General features: G+C 46.4%; 1 protein-coding gene across 13 annotated transcripts in view; it reads right to left on the bottom strand.

The window, feature by feature from the left end:
* Frmd4a (FERM domain containing 4A) overlaps positions 1-24,212 on the bottom strand; it is a 749,198-nt gene that overhangs the window by 281,746 nt on the left and 443,240 nt on the right. The window contains exon 1 of one of the 13 annotated variants that reach the window (XM_076572738.1): positions 12,104-12,122. The exons of the other annotated variants lie outside the window; for them this stretch is intronic. The gene's annotated coding sequence lies outside the window, so the exon portion shown is untranslated. Of the gene's footprint in view, positions 1-12,103; positions 12,123-24,212 lie in introns of those variants that run through there. 13 annotated transcript variants of the gene reach the window in all.

The following is a 24,212-nucleotide window of genomic DNA, read 5'->3' as shown; positions in this document are numbered from 1 at the left end:
AGAACGCTCATCACCAGAAACCGTCTGCCTATACGCAGAGAGGGGACCAGGATGGTGGAAGCAGTGTAGATATGAAAGCCACCCAGCACTTGGGGCCTGGCTTCCAAGGAACGGTCCCTTGATGCAAGCTCCCTCAGACATTGTATATGGGGCGAGGAGCACGAAGCCCTGAGCTGTTTAAACATCATGGTTCATTAGAGGATTATACACCGCCAAATCACACCTAGAAAATCCAAATCCAGCTGTGACTGCCTCATGCCAAAGAGTGTGGTGAGCCAGCGAACAGGGAGAGAGGGCCAAGCCTGCTTGAGTTGACTTAATGAAATAAACTGGGTTACAAAACACTGTCTGGCCGAAGAGAAGCCAGTGAGTGCCCTTTGAAGAGGCAGCCAGAGGAACTGCACTCCTTTGTGTGCGCTTTTGTCTCCCTCCCCCAGCTCCAGCAGGTTGGTCCCTTTCAGGGTGGGCTGGAGATCTCAGAGAGGACTGACACCTCTTTGGCAAGCGGGACTGTGGATTAATGCCACCAATCTGGACTGTTGGTGGCCGGGGAAACAGATACTCTCGCCTTCCTCTTGGAAGTGTTCTGCATTTCCAGACGACTGTCTGTGAAGTATCACCCCCTCATGCACAGTGTCCTCTGTGGGCTAGGGGTGTCGCTCCCTGAGAGAATGCTTGCCTGGCCTGTGTGAGACCCTGAGCTCCATCCCCATTGCTGCAAAACAGGAAATCAAAGGGCTGAGGGGATTGCCCAGTGAGTAAGGGGCTTGCTGAGCCTGAGTTTGAACCTCAGAAACCAGGTAAAAAGCTAGGTATTGGAGCACGCTTGTAACGCCAAGTCTGGGGAGGTAAAGGCAGATTCCTGGGGCTCCCTGGCCACACAGCCCAGGTGAACCTGTGAGCCTCAGGCCAGTGAGAGAACCTCTTTCGAAACACAGGTAGAAAAACTCTTGAGGAGGGATACCTCTGGCCTCCACACTCACACTCACACCACACTCACAGCATCTACATACACAAGAACACCTAAACAGATAAGTGTCCCATCCACCAGATAAAAATACACCAAACCAAGACCCAGTAGCAAAGTGCTTTCTTTCCCTCGGGTTTGGATGAGGTCTGTGTCCAAGGGTCTGATTCCAGAGACGCCAGTGTTAGCAAACAAAAGGAGAAGTAGCTGAGGAAGGACCCAGTGTTCCTCCTTGATGCTCTTGCCTCCACGCCTTCTGCCGCTTACAGCCGCCACATCCTGTCCCTTACCCAAGCCTGTCACCACACCTAACTTGTACACACACACTCAGAAAACATCAGACCTTGCTTTGGGACCTGGAACCCCCACAAAGCACATTCGTAGTCTCTGCAGCCAGAGGTACTGAAGTTTATGTCACTGGCCTCTGTCATTTGCTTGATAGATGATTCTAACACCTTGCACTCTTCAATAACCCCATCTTTCAACCGGTGACACGTACCTCTTTCATAGGGTCACCTTGCACACTGAGCTTAAAGCATCTCACATGGGTCCAGGCACCTTGGAAAGGATGTTCTGTTGAGGTCAGCCAGACCCTAGTTGATTACCCAGTCCCAAGCATAGATGTTGATCATTCACGACCCTCCTCTATTACTCCCCACCACCGCCTCACACAGCACAGCAAAGAAGGGTGAGGTTTGGTCCTACCTGATAGACAGTCCTGGGGATGCACCATGGTCTTAACATCAGCTGCAGAAGCTGCAGGTTTCCTTCTCGGCAAGTCCTTAGTACCCGGCAAGCAAAGTCCCAGCTACATGGCGCCTCCTCAGAGCCCAACAGCCCTGCAGCCATGTCAGCTCCAGGTCCTGCCCTGGCCCCTCTGTTCCCAGGCCTACATACAGAGCTGTGTTCTTTTAGTAATGCAAAGTCCCAATGGCACTGAGATTTAATCAGACAAGGCAAAAAATGCAGTCAAAATAATTCCGCTTCCTCTCTCTCGCCCTCTCCTCCTTCCCCTACCTACCCTCTCCAGTACCCTCACTAATCTTGAGAGACTGTTTTCCCTCAAGGATTAGCACAAGGCTCCCTGTCTCTGAGGACCCTGCAGGCACCAGGGAAGAATAAACCCCGGCCTGCAGATAATCACACATCCTTGCCTCTCCTTCCACAGTCCTACACACTGGGGCTGGCTCTTTTGGCAGGTCCAGATGAAATTGAGAGAAGGGCTCAAGGCAGAGACATTCCAGGGTGAGAAAGTGGAGGGATGCGACTCCAGCCTCCCCTGCCAGCATTCCCATGGCATTCCATCTATTTTTCTTAACTCTAAAACTTGGAGAACCTAAGAGTTTCTGCATGGTGAAGCCAAAAGTTCAATCAACACTGGAGCTATTTTTCTGGGCTACTTTTAAGGCACCAGGCATTTTCCTTGGAATCATGCTAAATTTAGGTTGGGGTAAGAAGCCAGGAAGCTTATCTGATGGATTTAATAGCTACATCCACGACTAGGGATGAAAATGGAGAAAGAAGGTCAAGGCAACTTGTACCATTTTTCTCCCTTACGATCTATAAAAGTGCTGACTGTTTTATGGATAAATGATGCATAGAATGATGCAAAGGAAAGATAACCAATTAAATGTGTTGCAACTATTTGTGAACTTAATTGCCTTTTTGATTGGCTATTTTTTGTAGGTTTTTTTTTTTTTTGATAGATGTTGTTAGCCTAAAACTTACTATATGTTCCAGGCTACCCTTGACTTTGTGATCCTTATGCCTCTACTTCCTGAGTGCTGTTATCACAAGTATGCATCACCATATTCGAAATATGCCGGTTTTTTAATTCAAGAGATTCCATACCAAAAGGTGAGATTCCAAGGCTGAAAGGGACAGTAAGGGACATGGGAATATAGTTACGATATAATCTGTATGATTAAGAGATGGGTCAAAGCCAGGCAGTGGTGGCATACACCTTTAATTCCAGCACTTAGGAGACCAGAGACAGGTGGATATCTGTGAGTTTTCAGGCCAACCTGGTCTACACAGTGAGTTCTAGGACAGGACAACCAGGGCTATTACACAGAGAAACCCTGTCTCGAAAAACCCAACCCTCTCAAAACAAACACACAAACAAAAACCCAACAAACAAACAAACAAACAAAGAAACACACACACCTTGGTTGATACTAAGGCACAGTTTTCTTGGGCACATCTTATACATTATTATTTATTTCCTCAACTCTTACCTTTATTATCACTTTCTAACCTACTGGAGTATCCTGGAGTTAGATAAATGGTAGTTAGGCTCTACCATTTCCTGTAGGAATCAGGATAAATCGAATGTCTTCATGGAATTATTCAACTGCAGAATGGAAACACTGTGTGCCTCTTTGGGCTGTTTGGAGAATTAAATGAGGTGATAGGTTTACCACCAAGAACACAGGCATGGGGTGGGTGGTTGGTTTAGCACTCACTAGGCTCTGGTAACTCAGGGAATTTTTGTTCCCGACAAACTCTTGAGATTATTTCAAAATTTGTGATTCTCAAGTCATGTTTGCTTAACCTCTTTTCCCCTCCTGTTATGATCCATGCATCAGTTTAATTAGTACAAGAAGATTGCTTTCATTTATACTACTTTTTGGTGAGTTTTAGCATCTCTCCATGAACCATGGCTCTCAGGTAAGGTGTCACGTTTGAGTTTATCCTACATACAATTCATTCATCTGCCATTTTTATAATGAAAGGTGGGGTGTGCTAGAGAAGCATGTTTTTCTAGACTCATCAGGAGACACTGTTTTACTTAAAGTGGGAAAGAAGAGAAAAGGGAAGGAGGAAGAGAAGGAATTCAAGAAGGAAGGAGAGAGAGAAGGAAGGATGGGGGTAGGAGAAAGGAATGAGTTGAAGACACAGTAGGCAGAAAGTGTCTCTGTAAAGTGTATTAGCTAACTGCTCCGGCATTTCCCAGAGAAAACAAGTACTCACTATCTGATGGTTACTTCTGCATGTGCGCCCTAAGATTCCCTACCCTCTGGGGATTTGGCCACAAACCAGCTTCTTATCCCAAGCATATAATTATGGAAGAAACAGGGAAGTTCCAAAGATACTGTTTTATTCTATCACTAAATAATTACCTTTAAAAGTAAAAGAACAAAACCACACAAGAAAACTTAAATATATATTTAGCATATGGTCTGGGAATTTTTTAGAATATAAAGGTGCCATAATATTTTTTAGATGCCTGAGCATAAACATGAATTTCTGAGAAAATCAAGATGGACTCAGATGGTCCTGAAGGTTTTGGCCCTGTGAGGACTAGTGGGCATCCCCATGGAGACTTGCTCCTGTTCACAGTAGCTTGTCTCTGAGCTCCCAGAAGCTCAGGGTGATGGGCTGTTTGTGGCTAATGCTGGTAGGTCTTGCTGGACTTCCTACCCAGGCTTTTGGATTGTCTCCCTGAGTTTGTTTCAGTCTTCAGATTGGAAAAAAAAAATATCAGAAGGAAGCTTCCTGTCTGCCCCCCGACTGATGTACAAGCCAACACCACAGCTGTCGCCAATCATGATGCCTATGCGGTCCCTTTTATTGGAGGTTCTAGGGGTGAAAGCCGGGGTTTGATCATGCCGGACAAGTAGTCTATCACTGAGCTATGTCCCCAGCCCTGCCTGCTCTGCACTTTTAAGAGACATTGAATCCTCACAGCAATTTATTCTTAATTTGTGTGTCTGTCTCTGTGCTTGTGTGTGTATTTACATCTGTGTGTATATAGGCGTGTAAGTCTTTTCTCTCCCTCTGCATACATGTATTTACATGAGTATATACCAGTGAGTGTATATTCATGTACATCTTTTTTTTTGTTTTTTCTCTCTCTGTGTTTCTCTGTGTGTATGTAGATACCCATCTTACAGAGGAGGAAGTCACAGAGCAGAGGGACAAAATGGTGATGGGCCAGGAGCAAGACACCAGGATTTGTGACTTGGACTTACCTCCCGGCTCCTAACTCCTTTGAATTGCCTAGGCACTTGCATAGTTGATGCAGAGATTTAGAAGCAATGGAGTGGGCCAGAGGAGCAGGTGTTAGGTTCCTGAAGGATGCGGAACAGCATAGAGACACCAGGTGGAGCCATTCACAGACCATCACTGGGTCACCTTTCCTCCATGCAGGCTTTTTGGCTAGTAAAGAGAGCCAAAACATGGAAGGCATTGACCTCCGGGGCTAGGTGCCAAGTGATGGCCTATTGTACACCTTGGGGAACAGAATAAGGAAGAGCTACATATTGGTCCTCGGGTTCTACGTTTGGAGAAGACTCCATGGCTGGAGACCCTAAATCCATGGCCTCCTGATGCAGGGAGAAACGTTGAAGCTCCCACCTGGGGCCAGAGCAGGGGGCACCTAGATGGTCCACAGGGTGGCTGCTGGCCCTCCATATGCCACGACCCAGACCCTCGTACGTCTGCCAGCCCGCTAGCCCACCATTCCATCTTCTCTCTTTTTGTTGTATAGGGTGTGGTGTGTAGGTGTGCACATTCACACGAGGGTGTGCCTGTGTGTGCACATCTGTTCAAATGTGTGCAGATGCCAGCGGTTGCTGTTGGGTGTCTTCCCTGACCATTTGCCACCTCACAGACTGAGGCGGGGTCTCCCACTTGAGTGGAGAGCTCACCAATCTAGCTAGTCTACCTAGGCAGTCTGCCTTGGGGACCCCCTGTCTCTGCCCTCTGAGCTGTGGGATGATCGACAGGCCTCCGTATTCACCTGACATTTAATGGGTAGCAGGAATTCGAACTCAGCTCCTCACAGCGGCCCACAAATTGGCCCATCTCTCTAGCTCCTCTTCCACCTCTCAGCACTTCCCCCGTCCCCCTGCTGCTTCTGTTAACACAGCTTTTCTGTTAACATCAGCTTTAAAAAATTTAAAACTAATTAAGTGCCTTTTCCTGATGCTGGGTATGTCTGAAGATGCCATTGCTGCTTTGAAAAAAAAAAAAACCTCAGGAAAAAAAAAAGAAGTTGAAAATCATGTGGAGGGTAATTAGGAATAAAACTTGCAGATATATAAATATACAGGAAACAGCACAGACATGGAGAAGTGTATTTATAGCAGCCAAAGAAACATATTCCCCAAATGCAATCTAATAGAACCCATCTAAGTCATTTAGTGATGATGCCTGCCACCTTATCAGAGAAAATGTCAGCCCAAAGATTGACTGGAGAACTCCTCGATGTCCAGAGAGTCCCCAGGAGGCACAAATGGCGACGTTTCAAAGAAGTGCTCCGTGTGCGGTTATCTTTTTAGTGATAAGACCTGGAGGTAAAGGGTGGGTTGGACATCAAAGCCCACTCCAGCTGCAGCTCAATATCTAGAGACTTCCATCAGGAATTCAAGTATATGTCAGATACATTCTCTTAGGACCGAAGGGGACCAGTGCTCTCCGTCTTCCGAACAGAGGCTGAGGCAGTGAGAGGAAAAGAACAAGTCCACACAAGACTGCAGCAATGCCATCCACAAAATCTCCAGAAAGCTGGTGTTCTAGAAAGCAGTTCCTTACGGGTTTTGTGTGCATTTAACAGATACATTGTATCTACGTGTCACTTAGGCATCATGGCTCTGCGCTACAGATCCTCACTTCATTCTGTATTCTCTTTCTGCCTCCTGACAAAGGACTCAGATGGAAATTTCAATTTATTTATTCTTGTGTGTTCTTGTATGTGCGTTTGCGTTGTGTGTCCACATGTGTATGGAGGTCAGAGGGCAACCTTATATGTCGTTTCTCAGTACGCCATCAAACCTTTTCCTGAGACAGGGTCTTCAATGGCCCGGAAGTAGCTCATTTGACTGGGTTGGCTGCTCAGTGGCTCTAGGGATCATTCTGCCTCCACACGTCCCATGCTGGGATTACACGCGTGTATCACCACACCTGGCTTTCGACAAGGGTTTTGGGGATCAAACTTAGGCCCACAGGCTACAGGGCATCTACCAGACACTGAGGTAAAAATTAATGTACAACTCCTTTTGTACGTCCATCAATATTTTTGCTACAAACTCTCTAAATACAATAAAATACCGGATAAGACAAGGTTAGAAGCTCCTCCCTCCTCTCTTTCTTCCTCCCTTCCTTCTTTCCCTGTTGAAGGTTGAGCCCAGGGCAGGCCTTAGTACATACTGGACAAGTGCCCTCCACATAATTACATCCCCAGCCTTGCTTTGTATTAAAAATGAAGGTGGCCTATAACTATTGGATAGCGTTCTACACACAGACACACACACAGACACACACACAGACACACACACACACACACAGACACACACACACACACACTTTTGTTGGGCTGTAATTCATATACCAAGACAATTAACCCATTAAAAATGTGCTACTTGCTGGGCATAATGGCACATGCCTTTAATCCCAGCACTAGGAATGGGATGAAGTAGCAGGCAGATCCCTGAGTTGGAGACCAGCCTGGGCTACGGAGCAAGTTCCAGGACAGTCAAGGCTACACAGAGAAACCCTGCCTTGAAAAATACAAAGCAGAGGTGTTACTCAGTGGTTCTCAGTATACACACAGAATCTGTACATATAGCACCATAATAGGATTTTAGGACGCTTTCATCTCTCGTGCCCCCTAATCCCCACACCCATTAATTGTCACATTCACCCCTTCTCTTCTTTCTCTTCCTATGTCACTGGCAACTAGTAGGAAACTCTGTTTCTATAGGGTCACCTACTCTAGACATCTATTAATCTAATATTTGTGCCTGCCTTTGTTTACTTGGTGTGATGGTTTTCCTGGTTCACCTGTGTTGTAGCACTTACCAATTCTTTTTTTTTTTTAAAGATTTATTTTTGTTTTGTTTTTTATTTTTGTGTGTATGCATGCATGTGTGTGAACATCCTTGGGGCCAGAGGAAGTTGTCAGCTAACTCAGCCAGAGTTACAGGGGCTTGTGAGGACCAAGGGGAGTCCTTTGTAAGAGCAGCAAGTTCTTTCTTTTTGGAGAGAGGATTTCATTGCGTAACCCTGGTTGGCCTGAATCTTTCTATGTAGATGGACCAGGTTGGTCTCGAACTCATAAAAATCCATCTGTCTCTGTCTCCCCAGGGCTTGACCCCAAGGAGCAAGCCTTCTTAGGTACTGAGCCATCTCTCCCGCCCTACCAAAACTGCTTGTCTTTGCTAAATGGTGTTCCTTGGGTGATTTCGCCATGTTTACTTGTTTTTCAGCTCACAGACTGTTAGGTTGTTCTTGGCTTTTCTGAGCCATACTGCTGTGAGCATCTGCGCATGTGTCTTTGTGCAGGTGCACACTTTTCCTTTCTCTGGGGGTGTACCTACCCGGAAGGGTGTCTGTACCTCCACTGGGCACGCAGGAACCCTCTCCTTCCTAGGAACCGCCAGACTGTGCTCAAAGCGTCTGCATCATGATGTATTCTCACCCGAGCTAGTCTCGCCACATCTTCTTCAGTCTTGTTATTGTTCCTCCCGCGGGTTCCAGCCGCCCTAGTACGTGTGAAGTGGTAGCATTCTGGCTTTCCTAAACAAAGTTCTTGACATGGCTTCTCTCTTCCCTAAGTCAGTTTTATGACCGAGGGTCGGTGGAGGCAGGGAGGGCCGCTTTAGGGAAGGGCAGACTGCTCTAGCTCCTGCCTCAGCCTCTGGCAAGGCTGGAAGGCGAGGTTAAAACAGGATGCCAGCGCTTCCCCTTCCTGCCTCAGCAGCCCCCCTCCACTCACTTCTGCTTCTGGCGGTCTCACCCACACCCACCATCTGAGGACAAAATCCAAACACTTCTGGAAGTTACCATTTGTCACTTTACAAGCCTTGTTCCAATTCTTCGGGAAAGGGATATTTAGAAATAGCACTTGCCTGGTTAAGTGAGTGGGCGAACTGCAAAACCCAAACCCAAACAAGCTTTGGGAACCCAGAGGAATCTCATGCCTGCTCATTAGCACATGCAATCCCATATATGGATCTGGAAAATGTCCCAGCTTTGACAAGGACTCACCAAGGCGCCATTGTTTCTGATCCCCAGAACCCCAAAGACCCACTCATGTCAATGCTAGGAACTTATAGGTCCTCAGGGTGAGATGTAGGAGAACGGTTTTCAAAAATGCTTGGCTATGTCTATACAAATATTTTGGGTCCCTGGGAAAGTATGAGAGATGCAGGAGCTGCCCTCTGGCTTAAGTAATCAGCAGCAGCGAGCCAAGAGCTATCTTTAGAAATATTTCCCCCAAGCTCTCAGAACCATCATAGGAGTGATCCTGTGGCTGTAAAAATGATGTCATCTACCCATTACCCCCTGTTAGGAAAGCAGACTCTCACATCCACCCCAGGCCTCCACAGAAACAGCCATCAGGGCCCCCTAGATTAAATCAGTCCAGGCCTGGATCAGAAATTAAACGCTTTAATCTCTTCTTGGTTGGTTTCCATGGAACTCGGGGAATAAGGATGGCTTTGGAGTATATTACATTTTCCAAGCATATGTTTACGTAATCACAGCCTAAAATTGAAGCAAAACAAAACAAAGCAAAGCAAACCCCACAGGCCTTGTTTTGCTTAGGGGTTCCAAATGCTCACAGGAACAATGGTCTGGGGCTTGTCAGTAGTTAAGTTCTGAGGGAGTCTCCCAGTCGGTGGCGAGAAGGGGCTGTTTGCTCCAGAAACTGCCCTGACAGCCCAGAACCACTTCCTTTCCACAAAGGAGCACTGAGCTCATGGGAGAGTCACCTAGAGGGTAATCAAACACCCTCCCTCTGAAAAGGAGCCAGAAGAGGCTGACAGATTTGTCTGGATGCTGGGAAGAGGACCAGGACAGCGCAGCAAAGGAAAGTTCTTTTAGTGAGAAGCAGGTAGACGTTCTAAGAGATAGAATTTTAGAAGAGGTAAAAACACTTAGTTCTTACCTATAGTTTCAATTCTTTAGACTCCTTTGCCAGACTGGGATAGTCTCTCATTTATAATAAGCTATCTAGGAAGGTGTTTCTTTGGTTTTAAATAAGATAGTTTTCTGGTAGTCTCTGCTGTCTTTAAAACTTCTAACAGTGAAGTTTTCTATATCTAGTACCTTGAACTTAACAGGAATGTAATTATCATCAGATGACTTTGTGTGTGTGTGTGTGTGTGTGTGTGTGTGTGTGTGTGTGTGTGTGTGTGTTGCATGGAACCAAGGGCTTTGAGTGTGCTAGGCGATGTATTGTGCTCTACCACTAAGATACATCCCCAGCCCCAAAATGTGCATTGTGAAGGGATGTCAGCCCCAGGCATCGCGTCACAGTGTCATTGAGTGCTGTGCTCTAGATTCCTATAAACTCTGAGACACGTCTGGCTCTCCAGGTCTCCATTCTGACGTGGCTGTGCCAAGCATCTCCTTTATTCTAGTTTATCACATTTTCTGTTCAACAAGCCCCTCATATCCATGGGCTCCACATTTGTACCTGCAACCAATTATAGAATCAAAATATTTTTTAAGAATAATATTGGTCTTGAATATGTATTGACTTTCTTTGCTACTCTTCCTTACATAATGCATATAACAGCTATTTTTACAGCATTTGCATTCATTATATAGCATAAGTAATTTAGAGATGATTTTAAAGTACATAGAAAAAATATATATAGGCTCTATGCAAATAGCATTCTGCTATATATGAGGAGCTTAAGCATCTATAGATTTTAGCATTTGCAGGGGTCTAGGAACAAATCCCCATGGTACAGTGAGGTAACTGTTCTTGACTGGGAAATCTCAGATGGAAATTTCTAGATGCTAAATTGCATTGCTAGTTATTTTAATATATTTTCCTCTCATTATAGCAATGGCAAACAATCACTATAATAAAACAACCCAAGGAGCAACCATAAATTTTCTGTACTGAGTTGGTCAATGGGGATTTAGATTATCAATGAATGAAAACTTTGTATAGTACATTCAAGTATGACGGGACCAGAATTCTTTGATATGTACAGAATCAGGTCTGTTTTAAGCTGGAGTTATTATGTACTCACTGTTTAGACTTCTGCTGAAAAATTCAAGTTGAACTTTCTCATTAAGAATTCTTACAGATTAAAATATTTATTTAGGTTTCTGCCTTTTGGGACCATTTAAATTAGCTGGCCGTAGATGATATGATCTGTTTGGAATCCATGGCTAGCTGAGGATGATAACTGTGGGTTGGGAGTTAGTAATAAAGACTACAAAATGAAGAACCAATTATCTTGGGACTGAACATCTAGGCAAACTGTAGATATTGAGACAGCGGCACAGACACCATTCATAATTCAAAGGTCAAAGCTAGTGAGTTCAAAGCAGTCAATCAAAGTACCTTGAATAATGAATCCAGAAGAACAGAAATTAGATGAATCAATAGCAAAGATGCATAGTGGGTCACAGTGGTGAATGCTGACAAGAAATTACTGAAGAGGATGAGACCGGAACAAACCATAGTTTGGAGCCAGACTGGGATACAGCTTTTAGGGATTGGGCGATAACTCAGTAAAGTAGCTGCAAACAGGAAGACTTGGGTTCACTCTTTACTGCCCACATGAAGAAGCCAGGTAGTGAGCACATACTGATGATCCTAACACTGGGGACAGATGGATGGAAACAGCCAGTGAAGAAACCCTGTCTCAAGATTAAAGATGAATGACACCTGAGCAACACCACCAGAGGTTGTCCTCTCAGCTCCACATGAACACACACACACACACACACACACACACACACACACACACACACACACACACCATGAAAAAGACAAGTTGGGGGAACACAAGACTTAAAGGAGGCTCAAACGGGTCTGACCTTGTCGTTTCTGCCTACACCAGAGGACTTCCTACCCTTTAGATTAGGGTAGGGGTCAAGTTGCTAGTGTGACACCCAGGACCTGCAGGTAGAAGTGGGTAAGTGGTAGATGAGAGGGAAGTAAGGTCATGTCCCCTGCCTCTGTCTTCTGTTGGTTGTCCAGAACTTCCTATTTCTGTGCTTCTCCTGTGTCTTGACAATTTCTGACACAGGACATAGGGATCCTATAAGTGATAAATTTACTTTACCTAAGGCCTGATACAGCTATGAATTTCCAAGGGGCCCTTTCCCTCATTTGGAATAAATAAAGCAAATTCACCTTCCCCCACAGCTGAGGAAGAGACTTACTCTGTGGTCGATCTGGAGGTCACTGTATATCACACGAGTTCCTCTCAACTCATGGCGTTGCTGAAGTCTCTGTCAGCTGTGGCTAGAGTCAGAGTTTACCTGGAAGCTGTGCTAAAACATGACTCTGAGCCTTCCTGTTTGTGACGCAATAGGTTCCTGCTAGGAATCTCATTTCTTTCTCATGCTCATGTGCGTATGCATAGTCGTGTGTGTGTGTGTGTGTGTGTGTGTGTGTGTGTGTGTGTGTGTGTGTGTGTGTGTGTGTTGTAGGCCAGAGGCAAACCTCAGGAGGTGTCCTCCAGGACCTGCCCTCCTCCTCCTCCTCCTCCTCCTCCTCCTTTTCCCCTTCCTTCTCCTCCTGCTCCTCCAGGATCTGCCCTTCCTCCTCCTCTAGAGCTGTTCACCTTGTTTTTTGCAATGGAGTCTCTCACTGGCCTGAAGCTCAGCAAGTAGATAAGCTGGCTGGCCCATGAGCCCTAGGGATCTGCCTGTGACCACCTAACAGGTGATAGGATTACAGGAGCATACTACCATGCTTAATTGTTTTTAGGTGGGTTCTGGGGACCAAACTCAGGTCTTCCTGTATGCATGACAAATACTTACCAACTGAGCTATTTCCCAGTTCGTCCTTTGTTTATTTGCTTGCTTGAGACAGGATCTCGTGTAGCCCAGGCTGACCTAAACTCTTTATGTAGCTAAAGATGTACTTCGGTCACATATATACACTACTGTGACCGGCTTACACAATGCTAGGACTGAACCTAGAGCTTCACACGTACTAAGCGAGCAATCTATCAACTGAGCAACATCCCGAGCCCTAGACTGGCTTCTTAATGATATAACATTCTGGCCCATAGGCTCCTCACCATGAGGAATGAATCACTCCCTCCTTTGTCCCAGCGGACTCGAGAACTGCAGGCCAGGACACTCAGAGGAGCATTTCAACTGTTTAGACAGGAGTGATTCATCCGTGGGTCATGGACTCATCTATCTCTTGCCTCTCCTCCCTGACCACAAGGAAACCACAGCCTTATACACTCAGTTCTTTATCTCTGAGCACAAAGGACATGAATGTTGCTGATCATGGGACCCAACTTCCTGTCATTAAGTAGGACATCCTACCACTTCACAGAGCAAGATCCTAAGCCAAGTCAAAAGTCTGATGATTTCAGAGTTTGCTTCCCACCTACAATTAACTAGGTCACAGCTGTAAGGGAAGAGGAAGAAAGAATTACACCCTAAGGCAGGAGGACGGACTTACCCTCATCTGTGGCTGGAAAACAAACACTTTGTGCCTCCCCTCCCTTTCTCTGCTCTCAGAGCAACAAAAACAAGTCTACTGGAGATGGGATGGAAACTGATATAGAAAGGCTATGGAGATGGCTCAGTGGTTAAGGGTGCTTGCTGCACAAGCAAGAGGGCCTGAGTTCAAATCCCCAGTATCCACACAGAAGCTGGGATGGGAGTGTCTATAACATCAGCACTGGAGGATGAAGCCCAGGAGATCTCTGGCCAGCCAGCCTAGCTAAAACGAAGAGCTTCTGCTTCAGATGGAGACCATCTCAAGGGAATATGGTAGAATATCATAGAGCAGGACATCTAATGTTCTTCTGTGAATTCTGCATGCACTTGCTAAGGCATACTCCTGCACACACATGTGTACATCACACATACACACACACACACACACACACACACACACACACACACACACACACACACACACACGGTGTGAGGAGGAGCTAATCTGACAGCCTGCTAATGTACAGTCTCAAGCCTATTTATTTAATATTTTCTCAAAACACAGAGGAAATGAAGATAATCTTTGGACATACAGGCACAGTCTGCTTCCAATCCTGCTTCTGCAGGATTAGACAGGATCCAGAAAGATCCATGTTTGCTCTTGAGAGTTTTCAGGGCTTTGGATGGTTTAGGTCTGAATGATTTCCTGGCTTGGCACCTGTGAACATCTCCTAGACCTTGACAGGCACTAGAGAAGGAGAGAGCATTGCAAAGGGAAGTATAATCTAAGTATCCATAGGATCCAAGAAATAACACTTTTCAGGAAGGCCCATCTCTGTGTGCTAAGTTCCTTCCTTTCTCACCGGTGACCACCAACATCATGGATTTCATTCTTCATGAGGTGGGTTACACAGTCATTACTGAACTTGCCTCTATGTTCAGATAAGTTGACCATGGTAAAGATAATAAATTGATAGATGATAGAGGCGGGGGAATGGGGTGGATTGCTATAAAGGATAGAGATTTCATAGAGTGGTACCTATCTTCCCTCCATCTCTGGAATAAAGTTGAAAAGGAACAATAATAAGGCTGAGGAGCTAGCTCAGTCAAGCAGTGCTTGCTCTGCAGGCTGATGGTCCAAGCTGGAGTCCCAGAACCCATGTAGAGTAGCCAGGAGTGGCGGACGTCCTTATAATGTTTATAATCCCAGCGCCAGGGAAGCAAAGAGATGGATGTCTGGGATTTGTTGGCCAGTCAACCTAGCCTAAGTGATAGCTCCCAAGCCTGTGACAGTACCCATGTCAAAAAGAAACAAGATGAAAGGGTAGCTGGTGCTTGAGATTGACAACCAAGGTTGTCTTCTGACTTTCATATGTACATGCACACACATGCATGTATATCTGTGTATACATACACTGTGTGTGTGTGTGTGTGTGTGTGTGTGTGAGATGGTGGGGGGGAGAGAGGACAATAATCTGTGAGTAGGTGCAGACCAGGAGATACTTTAGGGCCTTGACCACTTCAAAGCATCTTCCCTGGTCCCCAGTATCAGCTGATACTTGGGAACCCGTGAGAAATCTGCATTTGACAAGATTCCGAGTGACTCCTTTACACATGGAAACACTGCTTACCATAGCAACCTAGTGTGATGATTTTCAGTAACTTTGCTTCTAGCTATGACAATCTCTGCCACCCCTCAAAAAAAGTACCTTTAGTAGAGACAGATCCTACAAGCATGGAGGCCAAGGGTCTGAGTCTTTCCTGCCCCCTAGTGGCACATCCTACCTCCACCACTTTGTTACAGTGGCCTAGACTTCTATGGGGGTGTCAGGGACCCCAATACCCAGAGGACAGAGGTCACCACTGTGAGTTCATCCTTCCTTCCTTCCTTCCTTCCTTCCTTCCTTCCTTCCTTCCTTCCTTCCTTCCTTCCTTCCCTCCCTCCCTCCCTCCCTCCCTCCCTCCCTCCCTCCCTCCTTTCCTCCTTCCTTCCTTCTCTTGTATCACGCAGGGGCTAGCACACATAGACTCAAGCATGCTAGGCAAGCATTCTATCAGTGACCCACATCCCAGCATCAAAATATAGATTTACATCCCCAGTACTAAAAAAAATATGTGAACACATGAATATAAATAAACAGAACCAACCAATCAGACATCCAAAACAAAGAGTTCAAGCTCAGATTCCAGGAATGGACATGGGGACTGGGTAAGAAAACAAGTAGGGATGTGGGGTACTTAATATGTAGAAAATATAAGACAAAGAGAGAAATGGAAGTGACCCCATAGTGTCACAGAGAAGACACGGGGCAGCAGTTTCCATTGGAATTTTACTAGACACCACCAGATACACGAAACCATTCCTCCTTATCATAATTCAAATTCTGCATGTGTGTATGTGCTATTGAGACTGAACCCAGGGTCTTGTGCATACCATCCAATGGTCAACTGCTTCCCTCTTTCTGCCTTTTAAATTTGGAAACAGGTTCTCACTAAGTTGCCCAGACTAGCCTTGATTGACTGTAACCCAGGTGATCGTCCTGCCTCCGCCTCTAGGGTAGATGGAATCCTAGGCCTGTATCTCTAGGCTGCGTCACCGCTGTCATTTAAGATCTGCTCACGTTACCCACCACTCCTCTCCAAAGGACACTTTCTCAGTAGTTTCAGCACCAAGGGTCTCATTCCAGTGTCAGCTCCTCCCAGTTCCTTCCCGGGAGCTCTCCGATTCAGATTGCCTGGATCTGAACCTAGAATCTGGCCAGAGTAACCCTGGAAAGTTATTTCTTTTCTCTGGACTCTGTTTCTTCTTTTAAAAGTGGGGGATGTGAACACAGCCAACCTTCTAGGGGCTGTGTGAGAATCAGATACACACATAAAGGAAACAAAATGTGCTCCCCCCTCCCAGTAACAGGTAAATCAGCACCTATACTTTCTAGGCTTTTCCTATCCAGGCAAGGTCTTTGGAACCTTTGTAACTTCCTTCATGTATGAATCTACTGGTAGTCATGTTCTCTGATCAGTCTGGAGGGGAACACAGGACAGAAGGAAGTGTGAGGAGACTGAGAAATAGTGAGGGAAAAGCTACCAGGGTAGCTGCTGCCCAGTGAATTCATTTCCCTCCTTACTCTGGAGGTGGGCTAGATAAGCAGGGCAGAAAATGTATAACTGGATGTTTGATCCTTGACCCTTGTTCACCCAGTGAGGCCCCTCCACGGTGGAGTCAGGAAGTCTGGTCTGTCTTCATCCTTGGCCAGAGTGTCTTGGTCACATGACAGTCATCAGGGAGCCTTGTCTTGCTTCCTGTACACTCTACTGAGCAGTGGGGCAGGAGTGTCCCAATAGCCAGGCAAGGTAGAGAAATGCTCTGACAGTGACGATAGTGACTATAGTGACAGCTCACATCTCAAGGTCAGGGGCTTTCAGAACCTGCCAGCTAACAGAATCAGCCCTCAGGACTGTGCTGTTTCTTCCTCTCGGAGTAACCCTGCCTTGCGATGGAAGCCTCTTAGCCTCTTACCTCTTGTCCCCATTTCCCCCCCATGAGAACCAACATCAGATACTAGGTTCCAGGGATGGGTGGTTCTTGGATGTTACAGAACTAATGACTCCCTGTCCTCTGGAGGAGACACTGAGGTAGGATCTCTGCTGGGGAAGGATTTAGACCGAGCACCTCTATGGAAATGAACAGCTTTCACCCAGACACTAACATACACAACAACTTTCCTAAAACTGTGAACGTGGCCTTCTTCTGGTTCTTGGCCCCAGCTCACATGACAAGGCAGTACGCTTTTCCCAGAGAGGTGCATCTGATAGTTGGGGGCAGCTGATAACAAGGACAGCAAACATTCCAAAGGAAAAGAAGAGAAGAGGTATGGAGTTTTGAAAAGGACCCACAGGAGGCTGCCTGCATCCTGTGTGTGTGTGTGGGGGAAACGGGGATGAAAAGTCAAATCGCACCAACTTTCCAGCTTTCAGGCCAGCAAGGGTGAGATGGGGAAGATACCACACAGGGAACGGTAGCTTGCCCTGGGAGCAGGGCGCTGGGAGATGCGGTATGCCAACGTGCCACCACGCCGATGGGAACCTCACCTACTGTGTGATCTCCCTAGAGAACCCCTTCAACTCAGGGTATGCTGAGACTCCAGGTCCCTCCCGCACACAATGGGGTGGGGTGCAGTGGCTTTGTACGGGATGAATGCATCCCGTCCTGGGAAGAAGAACTGCCTTGTTCAGACCGTGGTGTTCCCATGTCTCAGCTTACCCAGGAACGGTTTCGATAGACCTGCTGAGACAATTCGTTCTGCCAAGAGAAAGGAAGTTGTAGACTCGGTTCTGCTTTGCCCTCTTCTCAATGGACTGTGTTTTCATTGTGTCCGTTTTCCCAACAGAAGCCCACACAGAGAAGAGAGAGCAGCAGGATCCCACGCAGCCTGGAAGGAGTGGCAATCAAGACACATAACCGTGTAAACAGAGCTAAGAGTTAAACAGGAAGTAAGGATAATGTAAGGCAGAGGGACAAGTGAGGCAAACGCATGCCATAGATGTGAAAAGACATTGCAGAGCTTAGGTCTCGACTTGAGCCTCACATTTTCTAGCAGCGGAGGTAAAAATCATAAACATACAGAGTCACATACTTATTATTTTCTCAAAGGAACTAACGGGATGGAACGTGTGCAGGGACAGCAACTGACGGAAGGAGCAATTGCCTTTAATGGTCACTTGAAAAGATTTCAAGTGTGTGTGTATACGTGTGTGTATGTGTGTGCGTGTGTGTGTGTGTGTGTGTGTGTGTGTGTGTGTGTGTGTGTGTGTGCCTGTGTGCAGGTGCGTGTGTGTGTGTGTGTGTGTGTGTGTGCCTGTGTGCAGGTGCGTGTGTGTGTGTGTGTGTGTGTGTGTGTGTGTGTGTGTGTGTGTATGTGTATGTGTGTGTGTGTATACATTGTGTAGAGTTCAGAAATCAACCTTGGCCATTTTGGTCTTTGAGACAGGGCTTCTCACTGGGACCTGGGGGTCACTGATTAGGTTAGACTGTTTAGCCAGGGAGTCCCAGGGAATCTGCCTGTCTGCCTCCCCAGCTCTGTGATGACAACTGTGTGCCACCCTGCCCAGCTTTCTACGTGGGTGCTGGGGATCTACCTCAGGTCCCATGCCTACGTGTGAGTGCTTTTCTGACTTAGTTATCTTCCCAGCCTCTTTCTGTGGGCTTTCTGAGCAGGGGGCATCTTACCCATCATTGCCTTCCCTTAGTTCAGCCTGTGCCCACAACTTGGTCAGTGTGTGCGGATGCTCCAGCCTCTCCTCCTCCTCTGAACCCATTTTTTTCTCCTCAAACCCTCTGGACACTACCTGCATGCTCTAGTTTCAATTTCTTCAGCAGCATCTATAAAACTTGTGACTTGGTCCATCTGTGGGCTGTGCTTGAGAGATCAAGGCCAGCAGCAAATTCTGGAGCCTTCCTTTGGTTTTATAGCCTGTCAGTGATGCCCACTCACATCTGTGTCCTGTCCCTGGTCAACTGGTGGTCCAGGATTTGTTGTTCCATATCTTCAAGAGGATATTACCTATCAGCCCCCCACCCCAATAAAGATGAATTAAATCTTAACACCAAAAAGATGTCAACAGGGAACTGAGAAAATATGGCTTAGGTATATTGATATTTATTGTTTAATTTAATAAGGATACAGTGTAAAGACATTCAAGTAATAAATGGCTGACACTGTCCTTGATGGGCTTCTCTGGGGTATCAGATGTCCCCAGGAAGCAGGGTCTACTGCTGCAAGGTGCTTAATTACCAGTTGCTTTATCTGGCAGCAGGCAGAAGGGTGGATGTTCTGAGATTAAAATTAAAGGGATCAATCTCCGCTCTGGGGATGAGTATGACAAGCAAGAGCTGACACTCAAAGAGCCTGCCCGTTCCAGCAGCCTGACTTGTCCTCTCAGTCAGGGAGAGCGTCATTCCTCTTCGACACCATGGGAAGCTGAGGAGCTCCAGTGGCTGAGCCGATGTGTCACCAGCCAAAGGAGGTGTAAATCGTTCAAGTCCTTGCTCCGGGACTTGGCTGACCCCCCAGAATTCTACCCCATCTAGCAGGAAGCAGACGACTCAGACAGAAAAGGTTTCCATATGGTTGCTATCAGTCAACCATGTGGGACATAAACAAATGTCAGCTTGGTTGTGGTGCGGCCTCTTGGGTGGTGGCCCTGCATGCTACTGACCTGAACATCTTAGCGACAAAATCCACCGCTAGGTGACTGCCGTATTGGATGGGATGGTTTGTTCTGGCCTCCTGTCTGAGATAGTGGGGAAACACCTGGCTCAAACAAAAGAAGGATGTGGCTGGTAGCACCCCTGCCCCACCAGACAATAATCAGACCCGGAGTTCACGTTCAGCTGCTTAAGTCTTCATCCTCCTGAGGGTTATAATGCTGCTCTCTGTAGCCTCCCCACTTCCTGTAGCTGAAGGACATGATTCGATTTATGTAAATGTATTTAGAAATTTGCATTTGACTTGTCAAAAGAATTTTTATACAGTTAATAATATTCCAATTTAGCAGTAAGATGATATAATTCCAGTGGAAGGCCCAAAGATCTATTCCCAGACTAGTTTATTTATACTAAGAGCTCTCTCTTTTTTTATGAGCTCCCAAACTGTGGGGCTGGAGAGAGTGCACAGCCACTTAGGGTGAGTTGGTATTTATTTTCTTGTGGAGAAAGTGGGCATCTCATAGGCCATGGCTATGTTTCCCATGCAGCAAAAGATGGCATATAGCAGATTTCTCTTCCACTTTCATTGTCATGCACACGCACATACACTTTTCCTAAATACTAAAAAATTCGGGCTGGAGACATAGCTCAGGGGTAGAGGACTTGCTTAGTATATGCAAAGCCCTGGATTCCATCCTTAGCACAGGAAAAAAGAAAGCAAAGGGAAACAACAACAACAACAATAAAGAGACGCCTTAAATGTACTAGGCATGGTATACATCTATAATCCCAGAACCATGTAATGCCATCAGGGTTATGTAGTGAGTAAGTTCCAGGCCAGCCTGGGCTACATGGCAAGATATAGCCTTTAAAAAAGTGTAGGGGGACTAGGCTGGTGAAATGGCTTAGTGGTTAAGAGCACTGGCTGCTCTCCAAGATGACCCACATCCAATTCCCAGCATCCACATGGTGGTCACAACCATCGGCAACTCTAGCTCCAAGGGATCTGACACCCTTCTTCTGGATGGTGTGAGCATTGCATATACATGGCACACACATGTGCATGAGATCAAGACACCCATACACAGAAAATAAAATACAAAAAATTAGTACAGGAGCTGAGGACAAGCATCATTTGGCAAATTCGTCACCATGCAAACATGAGGTCCTGACTTTGGACCCCATATAAAAAGCCAGGTGTGGTGGTATACATCTGTAACCCTAGCAGTGGAGAGGCAGAGACAGGCAGATTCTTGGAACTCACCGGCCAGCCAGTTTAGCTGAATGGGTGAGCTGTAAGTTGAGGGAGAGACCTTGTCTCAAAAGAATAAGGTGTGGCAGCCATCAACAAAGATACCCGGTGTTGACCTCTGGTACATATACACACATGCATCTACATGCACACACATGCATCTACATGCACATGTGCTCAGACCCATAGAAGCACGTACACACACTGCTCCCAGAAATACAAAAGTACAAGAGTTCCTTTGGAGAACCCTGAAAATAGGAACACCAGGCTCAGTGTCCCTGTGGCAAAGTTCAATGGAAGCTGCCTCAGTTTCCGTGTTCCTTCCTTCCTGCTCTCCACCAGCGGCCATAGAAACCTGATTCTCTAATGCCTGTGTGGGGTCCTGTCTTACAGAGTGAGAGGCACGGACAGAAATCAGCCCCTAGAGTTAAGATGAAGGATGGGGCCCCCGTGGAGACAATACAAGGGGAAATAAACTCGTCCATGGCCCATTTCTGGTGAGTGGGTCTCCACAGATGGAGATTTCTTATCCTGCAAGGTCCTTTGCTAAGGCACATTAACTATGTTTTCCTCATGCATCCGACAGCCATGTGGTGGACAGAAAAAGGATGCTTTTGTTTGGGGGAATGTCGGTCAGATATTGGCCAAGAAGGAATACAGAGTACAGGTTGAGAGAGGGAAACAGAGTAAAGGGCAAGGCTGGGAGGTGGCTCGATGGCTAAGATGATTGCAGTGTAAGCGTGAGGACCCGAGTTCAGATCCCTGGCACCCAAATAAAAGCCCAGTGGAGTGCTGTGTAACTCCAGCACCGGGGGAGGGGACAGAAATCCCTGGGGACTGATGGTCAGCCAGTCTAGGGAAACGAGGTCCAGGGTCAGTGAGAGACCTTGGCTCAAGAAATAAGGTGGGAAAAAATACAGTAAGGCACTCATTGTTTGAGAGCAGACTTGACAGCTGGACCGGCTTCACTCGCTGTTCTTCGATAGCACATTTCATTGTGGCCACATGTTGTGGAAGAAAATGGCCAGCTCACTGGAGCCTTAATTTTTTTTTTTTTAATTTGAAGATCTCTGTTTTTTGAGGCAGAGTCTCATGTATCCCAAGCTGCTCTCAGTTTCCCGTGTGGACAAGGGTGACCTTAAATTTCTGATCCTGCTCTATCTTGATCCTCCCTAGAATTCTGGACCACACCTGGTTTATGTGGTCCTGGAAACTGAACCCTGGACTTCACACATGTTAGGCAAACACTCTACTAACTGAGCTACATCCCCAGTCTCTAAATTCTTTTATTTAATAAGGTTCTAATTTCAGTCTTGAGAGCAAACATTCTGCTCCCTGATAACAGCACCACTGGGTTTTTTGTTTTTTGTCTGAGACAGGGTTTCTCTGTGTAGCTTTTGGTGCTTTTCCTGGAACTCACTCTGTAGCCCAGGCTGGCCTCGAACTCACAGAGAGGAGGTCCACCTGCCTCTGAGTGCTGGGATTAAAGGCGTGCACCACCACCGCCCAGTGGGGGGTTGGGATTTTAACATACACAAAGGAGAAGAAGTGCAAACATCTAGATGATAGAATATCGGGTTAGTAGTGAGTTAGAACCCAGCACCCACATAGCTGCCCATGAAATGAACCTGTCCCTGCAGGGCAGCAATGTGAAAAACACATCTGAGAGCTCTGGTGACTCAGCTGCACTGAGATCCAGGATATGCAATGAGTGTGCAATGGGTGTGCAACGTGTATGCAATGGACCAATTCACAAAACCAGCCCCAGATGGGGGGTAGGGCTCACATCTGTTTGCCTTTAAATTTATCTTTAACTGACTTGAACTTGAAGTATCAAAAAGGAAAATTAAAAAGGGCATAGGGGAAGGGGAACTACAGGTGTTGGAACTAGAGGCCTCCACCATCCCCAAGAGGACACTTTTTATGGGTGGAATCTGCACACGGTGTTGGCTACGGCTTCCCTCAGCGCAGTAGACACAGAAGGGGAACATTCTCATCTACAAGGTCCATGAAGGTCCAGTAGCACCGATTCTCATATCAAAGACTGGACATTTTTCCCATTTGGTTCAAATCTACTTTCTTTTACAGACTATGTCTAAATGCCCAAATTCAGAGTTCAAACTAGGACTTACTCATTTTGGACATTGCATCGCTGGTTTGGCCCTAAATGATACTTTCTAAATATATTCTGGGACTCAGCTGGCTTTTGAAGCCCTGACACGTGATTATATCAAGGCATTTTAAAAACCATTTTCTCATAGGCAAAACCAAAACCAAACAAAAGGGCTTTTCCTTAGGCTAGAGGCCAAGGGTACTGAGACAAGGGGGTGGAACAGTGACTTGGTACAGGTGACCACCGTAAGACACTGAAACCTTTCATCCATCCTTTCTTTGACTACTTTTTGAAAGTAACACGGGGGAAGGTGGATGAGCTCGGTGCAGTGGCTTAAGGTGGGAGAGGTGCTAGTTAAAATGACCTCTGTAGGCTGGGGTGACAGCTCAGTTGGAAAAGAAAGAAGGGAAGGGAGGAAGGAAGGAAGGAAGGAAGGAAGGAAGGAGGGAGGGAGGGAGGGAGGGAGGGAGGGAGGGAGGGAGGGAGGGAAGGAGGGAAGGAAGGAAGGAAGGAAGGAAGGAAGGAAGGAAGGAAGGAAGGAAGGAAGGAAGGAAGGAAGGAAGGAAGGAAGAGCAGTAGTATGTGCCTCTAATCACAGCACCAGGGAAGACACAGGAGGATCCCTGGAGCTGCTGCCCAGCCTGTCTCGCTGCATCAGTGAGCCATAGTTTCAGTGAGAGACCCTGTCCTCCACAATAAGGTGGAGGCTGATTGAGGGAGATACCTGATGCTGACTCCTGGTCTTCTCACTCACAGACAAGTGCCCAACACTGAACATATATACATGACCCTTCCAAATAAGGATATCAGCCACTGTGCTGTGCTTCTGTGGTACCACAGCGAAAAGGTTCTTGACCATCTTAATTGTTATAACCTTGACCCCTTTAGACTCTTCCATGGTCTCCAGTTACTCTGTCCAGGACTGCCCTTAGAGGAAGTAAAGCTTGTCTTGAGAGCCTCTCTCTTTTACCTGCTCTGTTTCCCCTTCCCAGCATCCTCCTGACGGCTCTTTCCTGATAACTGTCTATTACCTCTCAGGTAGTAGTCTACATCACATGTCTTTGAGAAAGAATGCTAGTCGTCCATATGGACAGGACAGACTTTCTCTTTAATTCTACTTCTATCTCATTGACTGTTCCTTGCTGTTTTTTTTCCAGTCCTCTGACATGCCTTTCTATCTGTCCACACACATTCTTCAGGCAATATCTCATAGTCCTGTGATTTTTTCAACCATCTGCCCAGGATGTGCCAGTAAATGTTTAGGTCTAGACTTTCTGAGAAAGCAAAAGCTCTAACT

Source organism: Peromyscus maniculatus, chromosome 5 (assembly GCF_049852395.1).
Source record: "Peromyscus maniculatus bairdii isolate BWxNUB_F1_BW_parent chromosome 5, HU_Pman_BW_mat_3.1, whole genome shotgun sequence".
Lineage (NCBI taxonomy): Eukaryota > Metazoa > Chordata > Mammalia > Rodentia > Cricetidae > Peromyscus > Peromyscus maniculatus.
The sequence above is the reverse complement of the archived record's forward strand: the minus strand, read 5'-3'. Positions and strand labels throughout refer to the sequence as shown.